General features: G+C 33.5%; 1 pseudogene; it reads right to left on the reverse strand.

The window, feature by feature from the left end:
* Nucleotides 1-1,556: 1,556 nt before the first annotated feature.
* LOC141572123 (polypeptide N-acetylgalactosaminyltransferase 1 pseudogene) lies at nucleotides 1,557-2,913 on the reverse strand (annotated as a pseudogene).
* Between the last annotated feature and the right edge of the window lie 8,049 nt (nucleotides 2,914-10,962).

Here is a 10,962-nt window from a genome sequence, read left to right on the forward strand (position 1 = left end):
TGCCAGTAGTCCTCGCTGTAGCCAAATCATCTTAATCTCAAAGGCCAGCATCTTTAAATCTCTCTCTCTGTTCCATTTTCACATGGCCTTTTAATCTGCCTCCCTCTTAGAAAGATACATGTGTTTACATTTAGGACCTACCCAAATAATCCAGGATAATCTTCCAATCTTGAGATCCTTCATTTAATTACATTCATAAATACCCCCTTTTTATCCCTATGTAAAGTAACATTCACAGGGATTAGGATTTTTATACTTTTTTGGAAGCCCATTTTTTCACATTTTTTGTCAAATCTTATTTTTTAAAAGGTAACAGATTAATAGTGTAATTCAATCTAATCTAAATATGCACTTGACAATGTAGTCCATCTGAGTATAGAGTGAAAAAAGTTTTCTAAAAACACCCTCAAATATATCATCTTGAAATACCCCAATAATACATCACTTCAGCAAGCCTTTTATTGAGTAGAATCATAAGCTAAAACTGAAGGTTTATTGCTGTGAAAATAAAACTGTAGTATAATAGTGTGAATTTGGGGTATTAAACATAATCATCTGAATCAAGCTAAGAAGTTAAAAATGTGGCAAGAAACGTGTGTGGGTGGGGTAGGGGAATGGGTGGGGTGAAAATATGTAAGCCAGTCGACCTAAAAAAACTGAAATATCTAACTTGTTCAGTTGAGACCAGACATTATATCAAACTTACCTTTTTTCAGAGGGTAATTAAAAATGACAATTTCAACATTCGATAAACCACATACTGCTTTATAATGTAGAAGGAAATCAACTATGTGCAAAGAGCCATTTTTCTTCAGCTCAATTTTAGCACCCAAAGGATAAAAACAGCATCCATGATTATCACAAATGTAAACAAAATGAATAGCTTGGAATCAGTTGTTTTTCTCCATTGATGCTTATAAAATCTATACAGAAATTTGATATTATAATGAATTACATTTTCATAGTTCTGATTTAATTTCTTAAAACTCTTTTAAAGTATATTTTTTTAAAGGTAAAAATATTTTTACCACAATAGTGAATCGGGTTCCAGTTTTTTTTCATCATTTAGGATACTGGCTACTAGTTCTAATTAAGAGAGGGGGGTGGAACCTCTTGGAAATCTCTTTATTATGAAAGCACATTCAGCAGAAATAACTCATGTGCAAGCAAATCATAAAAGGCGCAGCTCTCCCGAAAGTACATTTTGTTGATTGTCCCACTGTTTGTTGATTCTTCACCGTGATTCTTGATGAAAGACTCTTTCAATCCTGTGAGCATTAGTGTGCTATCTCACTAGCATGTAGTTTCACATCCTTGGATAGAAAGGTTAGCTCACAGCTAGAGAAAAGCTCGAGGAGTTTAAGTTTTAATTCCTGAAAAACCTTACATCCTGCTAAGCAGGAAAACACTTCTTTTTTGGCAACTTACAAATGTAGCAAATGTAGGCTAAAGTAGCCCAGTCAATCCTCACTTGTTTTGTAAATTTGTTCTCAAAACATTTCTGGAAGAGAGACCTTTCAAAGGAGCCACTGCTGGATAGGCTTCCATTGCAATCTCTAACAACAGATTACCTGGGTCTCCTGCTCTGGGGCTTTATCCAGGCACTGGTTACTATTCACATGCTTCAGCGTTAGTTTCACTGGTTTATATTCCTAGTTTGTTGCCTTTTATGTGGTGGATTTGAGCATTATGATCAAGCCATTAAGTATGGAAACATCCAAACAAAAGTCATCTGTTCTAATTTCTTTATTGGCAGTACAAGGGAAGATCTGATTACATTCCATTACCGTGCCAGCTGAAAATTCCAAGCTTGTCATTCTCTTTTATACTTATGTTATCCAGATATTGCTTTGTTTCAACATTTTGTATCTCTCCCAAACAGAAACATGAGGGCGGAACTTGAGCATCAGGGTAAATTCTTTCTAAGTATCAAGAGAAAGGTTTGCATTGTAGTTTGTGTCTTAGACTAAGTCTTGTTGATGTATCTCTATACTACCTTTGTAACACCTGGGGAAATTACACAGAAGAAATTCTAGACTGCATCTGTCCAACTCTGCAAATCATCTGTTATTTTTATTGATAATCTGCCCTGTGCCTCCTAGAAATATATAAAGTAGATTTCCAAAATACATATCCAACATGTATACAACAATTTCCAATCCTACAGGAAATTTCTAGGTTTTCTGCTCCTTAAATATACATTCCAGCATTGTACCAGCTTGGTAGATTGCCCTAACAAAGTACCACAAACCAAGTGGCTTGAACAACAGGAATTGATTTTCTCAGTTCTGCAGGGTAGAAGTGTAAAGTCATGCTCCTTCTGGAGGTTCTAGAAAAGGTTCTATTTCAGGCTTCCGCCCCAGCCTCTGGCAGTTCCTGGGCTTGTGACAGCACAACTCTGAATCAACACGTAGCATTCCCCCTACGTATGTGTCTACAATTTCCCCTGTTCATAAGGACACCAGTCATATTAGATTAAGGTCCACCCTGTTGGTCTCATTTTAACTATCTCCAAATATGGTCACAGCTGAGATACTGGGCACCAGGACTCTAACATCTCTCTCTCTTCTTTTTTTCTTTTTTTTTTTTCGTTTATGGAGAGGGGACACAATTCAACCCACAGCAAACATCATATATTCCAATTTCTTAAAAGTTATCTCTGTCTGTTGTAAGAGGCCTCCTGGCATTGATGACGTTCTGCCAAGAAAGACTCCCATCACTTCACTCCACCTCTCTTTGGGGAAGAGGGTATCAACAAGAATTGAGCTTCTAGTTGAACGCACCATAGGTCACATCACAATCTGCCAGGTACTGAAAAAGTATCCTTGATAATCTCATTAATGATGAGACATGCTGTTGTTCTCCTGTCACAGTGCCGTGTGAGCAGGTGCTTTGTTGGGACGCAAGAACCATGAACCGTTGGTGAAAAGTTCAGGTCGTCTAACTTTTTCATGCACCCTTTTCTGCACTTCCAAATAGTAAACTTGGTTAGCTGTTTGTCCAGTTGGTACAAATTCATAATGAACAACCCCTCTGATATCAAAAAAGGTTAGTGACATCGTTGCAACAAGATGGCAAACTTAATTGTCAGACCTCGTATATCTGCTTTTCTTCACACTGAGATTCCTGGTTCTCATGTACCATGGAGATGACAGAATTATTCTATAATTGCTCATCTGCTTTAGCCTACATTATAAAGAAATTGTTTTCAGAATATTATACTACCACCAGCAATTTAGTTATAGAAAATGCTTGAAATTTTTTGGAAGTGCTATCCCTATTTGCTTCTCATTTTTAAAAATACACCATTTACTTTGAAATACTTTTATAGTTTCAGAATAGTTGCAAAGATAGTACAGAGAAATCCTGTGTAACTCTCTTTCATTTCCCCCTATTGCTAACATCTTACATAACCATAATACACTTATCAAAACTAAGAAACCAACATTTATTATATTACTATTAACTAAACTCCAGTCTTTATTTAAATTTCACTGCCCCCCCCACCACCACCCCCAGTAATGTCTTTTTACTATTCTAGGATCTAATCCAGAATACTATATTGTGTTTGGTTGTCATGTCCATTCAATCTCCTCCAGTCCGTGATGCTTTCTTAGTCTTTGTTTTTCATGGTCTTGACAGTTTTAATGAGCATTAGCTCAGCTTTTATAGAATGTCCCTCAGTGTGGATCTGCCTTATGTTTCATACTCAGTTTGGATTATGGGCTTTGGGAAGGAAGGTGAAATGCCCTTCTAATGTCACCATGTCAGAGGATGCAATGTTATCAACATGACTCATAACTGATGATGTTAACCTTATTTGTTCGGCCAAAGTAGTTTTTATCAGATGTCTCAAAGTTACTTTTTCCTCCATCTTTCCATACTCTGTTCTTTGGAAGGAAGTCATTAAGCCCAGCCACACTCATGGAACAGGGAGAACTAAACTCTACCTCCAGCAGGACGAGATCTACATAAATTATTTGGAATTCTTCTGTGAGGAAGATTTGTCTCTTCTTTCCCTTTGTTTATTTATTCAATTATTTGCTTGTATCATACATACATATATATATATATATATATATATATATATATATATATATATATATATATATATATGTTTTGTACTTGGGGTTGTAAGCTAGTACTATGTTATGGATTTTGTCACTGAAACTTTTCCAGCTTTGGTCATTGGCAGCCCCTTCAAGTTGGTTCTTGTGTCTCTTTGACATACCTCTATAGGTATATCCTTTTGAATTTTGAACACTTCCTATTTCTTGGCACTATAAGAAACTCCATGTTCATCTTGTATTTATTCTGCCACAGTCCAGGAATAAGCCATTTATTCAAGGAGCCCTGATTTCTTTTATTAGTTAATGGTATTTAGAGATAAACATCTGAGGACTGGTGTGCTCACTGCTGCTTTAAAAAAAAAAAGTTGTACTCTAGCTACGTTTCAAAGCATGTAGACATTGGATGCTATATGCTCTCAGAGTTTTCATGTGTTCTTAGTTTCACATGTACATATATATATATATTTAATTTTTATGTCTGTCTAGTATTTGGCTGTTTGACGCTTTCACATTAACATTCCAAAGAAAGAACTCATGGGTGATATATCTTGACTTCTTGGATGTTGATGATAGTTTTTCTTCAGCCTATATATTTGAAATTAATTTCAACTGGATAGTACACACACACACACACACACACACACACACACACACACACACACTTTTGGCCTAAAATTGCTATAAAATATCTGAAAACAGTTTGATCAATTTGATTCTTCTTTCCCCTATATGTTATTTGATCTTTGTCCTTAATGTGCAAGAGATTCTTAATTTTTTTCCTGAACTCTAATAACTTTACTAAACTATGTTACAGTGTTAATTATTCTGGTTTGATTTTTCCCAGGTATTCTCATTTACCTTATCAATATCTAATTTCAAATCTTTCATTTTTAATTTCAGGGACATCTTGAATTATAGCTTTTATAGTAGTTGTTCCAATCCCTTGCTTTAGGTTTTTTCCTATGGGAAAGTTCATCATACTTATGTTCAATGTTCTTTCCCTGTGTTCATTATTTGTTGGTTTTAAAAATCATTTTAATATTGTTCCTAATATCTTCTTCATATTCACTTTTTTTACACTTACATGCTATAATGTTCACTATATTTGGTGTGCAATCCTATATGTTTTCACGAATACATCCCATCATGTAAATTCCTCCACAATGAAGGCATATGACAGCTTCATCACCCCAGAACATTTCTACCTGTTTCCCCTAGCCCCTGGCATCTACTGATCTGTGTTCTATCTCTGAGTATACCTTTCCTAGATGATCATATAAATGGAAACATATAGTATGTAGCCATTAAACTCCTTTTATTTTAAAGTTTTTCCTAATGTTCAGGCTATATTTTCCCAATGACATCATCGGTACTCTTTGTTATCCCTTGTGTCCAGTCTGGTCGTCTTCATTTTTGAAATGGTGTTTTGTTTTCTGAATTATTTGTGGATGTTATTAATTAATTTATGAGTTTTGTAATTCTGGTTTATATTGCTCTTTCACACTGTACATCGTTGTCTTAATAACATAAGATAATTTTAAAACATTTGGTTATAGTTTTCCTCTGCTTTGTGGGCAAATTTATCTGTTACGCTTTCATTGCCTGTAGAGAAGTTATTCTGCATTTTATTGTGCTTGCTCTTATATTAATTCTGAATGATTTTAACTTCAGGTATTTTCTGATACATATTCTTCATAAAATTAGTTATCATAACTTTTAGAAGAGTGGGCATGATGTTGCATATTTTCTAACTTTATGGCTCTCGGGCTCCCTCTTCTGTTGTTCTTGTGAAATATTATATTTTGCTCTTTCCATGTATTATTCTGCATCATCTTTTCCCATTTTGCTCATTTTGGATTGTATTCCCAGCAATTTCTTCTCAGGGTGGATCTCTTTCCTGGAAGAGGTTTTGATTGGTGAGTGTTGAGGGGTCGTAGGGCACAGACTGTTCCAGCCCCCTTCAGAACTAATTGCATATACATTGTACTAGCCCACTAACAGGATGAGCAAATCCCTGGTAGTTTCAACTGCTTTCCAAATTTGTTACCAAAACTTCAGGTGAATATATGTTGGTGAGTTCTCTGTTGCTTTGCTCTGCTTCCTCCTGTACAGATGCTGAAACTGCATAGGCCTTGGAGTTGTTGATGAGTTGTTCCCCTGGTTATACTTGGAGATTCATGCAGGTACATTAAATTTTAGCTCATATTTTGCTTCATATTATGTTGTCCATAGTTTTTTGGTTTTATTATCCAAGTTTCTCTGTGGGTTTTCATGGGGAGACTGGGGGAGTTTTAAAAGCTTAAGACCCATAGTGAAAGATTTTAACACATTTTTTTTTTAGTAACAGAAAAAAAAACAGACAAAAATTAGTAAGTAGAGGAGACTTTGAAAATATAATTAATAAAATTGGTTTAATTTACATATAATGAACACAGTAGCAAATAATGTCATAACACACGTTCTTTTCTAATACACATGAAACATTTAAAAAATATTCTTGGCCATAAAGCAATTATTATCAATTTAAAATGATGGAAAACATGTAGAGACTATTCTTTGCCTACAGTAGAATTAGGCTAGAAGTTAATAACAACATGATAATTAGAAAATCCCCATCAGTTTGAAAGAAATAAACATACTACTAAATAATTTGTAGTCAATAAATAATTTGCTATGAAAATTAGAAAATATTTTGACTTGAATGATAATGAAAACACCACATACATATCAAAATTTGTGGGGTGCAGCTAAAAGTGGTCTTAGAAGGGACTTTATAACTAAAATATATACACTAGAAAAGAAGCAAGTTCAATTATCAGTGAGCTAAATAATCCATCTGATAAAGTTTTCAGCTTGCATTTCACAGAATCTCCTTCTGTATTGCAAGATCCAGTCATCAAAATACCTTAAAGCCTACCAATCACAACAAACTACCGGACCTATAGACTTGTGCTCATACATACCCTTCTACTCAGAAGACCATCCTTTCACCTTCTTCTTTTGCATTAAAAATCATATCCCGATTATACAATCTAACCTCAGCACATGATTTACTTATAGCCTTTATAAACCAACCATTACCTTCATTTGGCCTCGATTCTTGCTCTATCAGTGGCTGTAACATTTTAATTATTTGTGTAGGGAATACAATTCTCTTTAAAACAGTTAGGGTTTTTTAAATCTTGTTTTCCTCCTTGGGAGGTAGAGGAATGGTTTGGCTGAGCAGCACACGTTTTTTGGGGTGGGAATGAGCCTATGAAAGCATGGAAGGCCGTAAATGGACTCTGTCATATACAGAGGGTGCCAAAAAAATGTATACACATTTTAAGAAAGCAAACTGTATTAAAATTGTAATATTCAATACATACCGATAACAAAAGATGAATACAAGTCACCTTTGACTTCTGCAATTAGAGGTGCTCAGAGTGATTACAGCAAACTACCACTTGAGCAACATTGACCAAAGTGTTTGCTTATATACATTTTTTAGCACCCCGGTACATATATACACACATATACGTAGAATTATATGTATGTATATGTAGAAGTAAATGCATGTAGAATTATATGTGTGTGTGTGTGTGTGTGTGTGTGTGTGTGTGTGTAGAATTGCTGACTCATAGAAAAATACCACATTATTTTCTAAATAGCTATGCCAATTTAAATTCTCATAAACAATGTATGTGCTTTCCCATTGATCTGTATCTTTTCCAATAATTGGATATGTTAGACTACTTTATTACTGCCAGTCAAATTTGTGTCACATAGTATCTTTTATGACTGTAAGTGTTTTTTTTTTATGTCTTTAATTGTATTTCTGTAAATACTAATGAGTTTGTTTATTTTCTTATACTTATTTGGTCTTAACTTTTTTTCTCTTTCATGAGTGCTTATTCAAATCTGCTTGTTTTTCTATTGCTTATCTTTTCTAATTAATTTGTGCAGTACAGATACATATCTACACGCACAGATATATGCATCTCTAGTATTCTGAATCTTTGTCATCTCCTCTCAGTATATTACTTTTCTTCTTTGCCTTCTAAATAAGATTTTGATGAATAGAAGTAAATATTAAAGTAGTAAAACTGATCAATTGTTTTTATGGTTAGTATTTTGTGTCTCCATTTAAATAATAATTTATTATTCAAGTTCAGTATATTTTCCTATATTTTCTTCTAAATGTTTTAAAATTTTGCTATTCACAAGTTCAATTTGTAAGTTGGAATTGATTTGGTGTATGGTATGAGGAAGGGATCCAGTCTCACTCGTCAGAAATAACATCTCTGCTTATATTACACTTATTGCACACGTAGATTTGTTTCTGGCTTTAGAGTCTAATCAATTGATCAATTTGACTAGCCCTGAATCAGTAGTGCTTAACTTTAACTGCTTTAGCTTCATTGTAAATCTTCATATCTTGTAGGACCAGGTTCTTTATCCTATTTTTCTTTTTCAAAAATATCTTAACTATTCATGGCACTTTATTCTTCCACATAGTTCAGAATCAGTTTGTAAAGCTTAACTAAGAAAAATTTTTAAAAGGTTAGCATTTTTATTGGAACTTTTGACAATATGTAGATATACTTGGATAGAAGTGGCATAGTTATTAAGATAATGAGACTTCCTATCCCTCAAAATAACTATTTTTAAGAGTTCTATAATATCTTTAAATACAATTTTATAATTTTTAAAAATATATTTGGCTTTCTTTTTTATAGCAACTTCAAAAGAAATTCAGACATAATTTACCTTCCCTTGGACAGGACTCCGATATGTTTATGATCTTCCCAGCGATATTTGGACCCTCTCAAATATTGACATCACTATGGTTAGGGACAATTTTGTCCTGATAAGTATTGATAGGAAAGTAATTTATTATGTTAATAATATCAGGATAAGTTCTCTTTGAGTAGAAAAACAAAGATTATGTCAATGTGCATGATTAGCAGAAGCTGGTTAATCCACCAGCTAAAATACAAGGACCAGTCTAATCAATACATTTTCTAAGAATAGCTTGGTTCAAGACCTCCAGATAATTTCACAGATGTATGGGACAAACACATTGCTGGGTGAGCAATAAGAAAGAAGCACAGCGCCTATGGTCTATTTGGGTATTGATATATAGACCAACATAGGCCTCTTGTCAACTCCTATACATTGAGTTGCTAGAAATAATTCCAAATTTGAGTGGGGTCTGGAAGTAAAACAGGCATGTACAGATGATTTTTGCAGCATCCACTACTCAGACACGTGGAGATGAAGTCCAGCACTGCCACCCAGTGGTATTGTTTAGGATTTGGGATTCAACATCAACTTGATGCAGTAGCAAAGTATTGCTTTTTTAAATGGCAATTGCTAGTCTATTATTGGGTCTTGTGCAAACAGCTTCCATTACAGAAATCCAACAGATAACTTTAAGAGCTGAGATACATTTTATTTCACTTGTAATTTCAGCGATACATTCTAATAAATATGGGACAGTACAGTAGGGCTCTTTGGTAACATGGAAACTGTGTATACAGGACCCTTCTGGAGAAGTATATGGACGGGGTTAAGTCATTTTGCTATTTGTTTTCCATTTGTTCATTGTTTCAAAATTTTTTCTGCCTTTTTAAAGATTAACTCATTATTTTATGATTTAATCGTTTTCTCCATTATTGGGGTATTGGTTTTATTATTTTTAGTGGTTGCTTTAAGAGTTTATATTATGCATTTTTATGATATCACATAACATCAAATGATATGTTACACTTAAGTAGTAAGAAATTTCCTACTACTACCAGAATACTACCTAAACAATATACTACCATTTCTTCCATCTCATCTATTAGATTATTGTTGCCATATGTTTCAATTCTGTATGTGCTATGAACCCAAAATTATAATAAAAATATTTTTGCTTTAAATAGTTGATTATCTTTTAAGGTATTCTTAAAAGGAGAAAAAAATCTATGTTGACTCAAATGATTATCTTTTCTTCATTCTTTTGTATAGATCAAAATTATTTTGTATTAGTTTTCTTCTGCCTAAAATACTGCTTTTATCATTTTCTGTAGTGCAAATTTGCTTGCAATGAATTGTCACAGCTTTTCTTTCCTGAATATAGTTTTGTTCTGCCCTCACTTAAAAAATTGTTTTCACTTTGAATAGGATTATGGTTTGATTATTTATTTTTCTTCAGCTCTTTAAAGATGTTGATCTGTTGTCTTATAGATTTCTAATGAGAAGGCTGTGGTCATTCTAATCTATGTCCTTCTGTAATAATGTTCTTTTTTCTCTCTTGTTGGTTTGAAAACTTTCTTTTAATCATTCTTTTTCAACAATTTGATTATTATGTGTCTTGTTGTGGTTCATATTTTTACTTTTTCGGTGGGATTATTGAATTTCTTGAATCTTTGAGTTTACAATTTTCTCCAGATTTGGAAAAATTGTGTTCCATTCATCTTCAAATAATTTATCTGTCCTCTCCCACCCCCATAATTTACCTGCTACCTTTATGTAGAACTCCAGTTACACATATTAAATTACTTGATATTTTCTCAGAGGTCACTAAGATTTTCTTCATTTTTCCCTCCTTGTGTGCTTCATTCTAAATATGTTCTGTAGCTATTCACCTTCACTTATCTTTATAATAAACTCAAAATCTGGTTTGGTAAATATTTCAACTTTGTTCTCTTTAAAAATTGTCCTGGCTATACTATGTTTTTTGCATTGAAAAAAATCCTGAAATTTTAGGTCAGATTTTATTGAATTTATGGATTACTTTTTGAAGAATGGTTATGTTAAAAATAGTGCATTTTCCAGTCCATGTACATGGAGTATCTCTGAATTGATTTAGGCCATTTCTAATTTCTCTCAATAACATTTTGTAGTTTACATGTCAAGGTCTTAC

The sequence above is a fragment of the Rhinolophus sinicus genome, chromosome 17 (genome assembly GCF_057876585.1).
Source record: "Rhinolophus sinicus isolate RSI-liver-muscle chromosome 17, RSI-T2T, whole genome shotgun sequence".
Classification (NCBI taxonomy): Eukaryota; Metazoa; Chordata; class Mammalia; order Chiroptera; family Rhinolophidae; genus Rhinolophus; species Rhinolophus sinicus.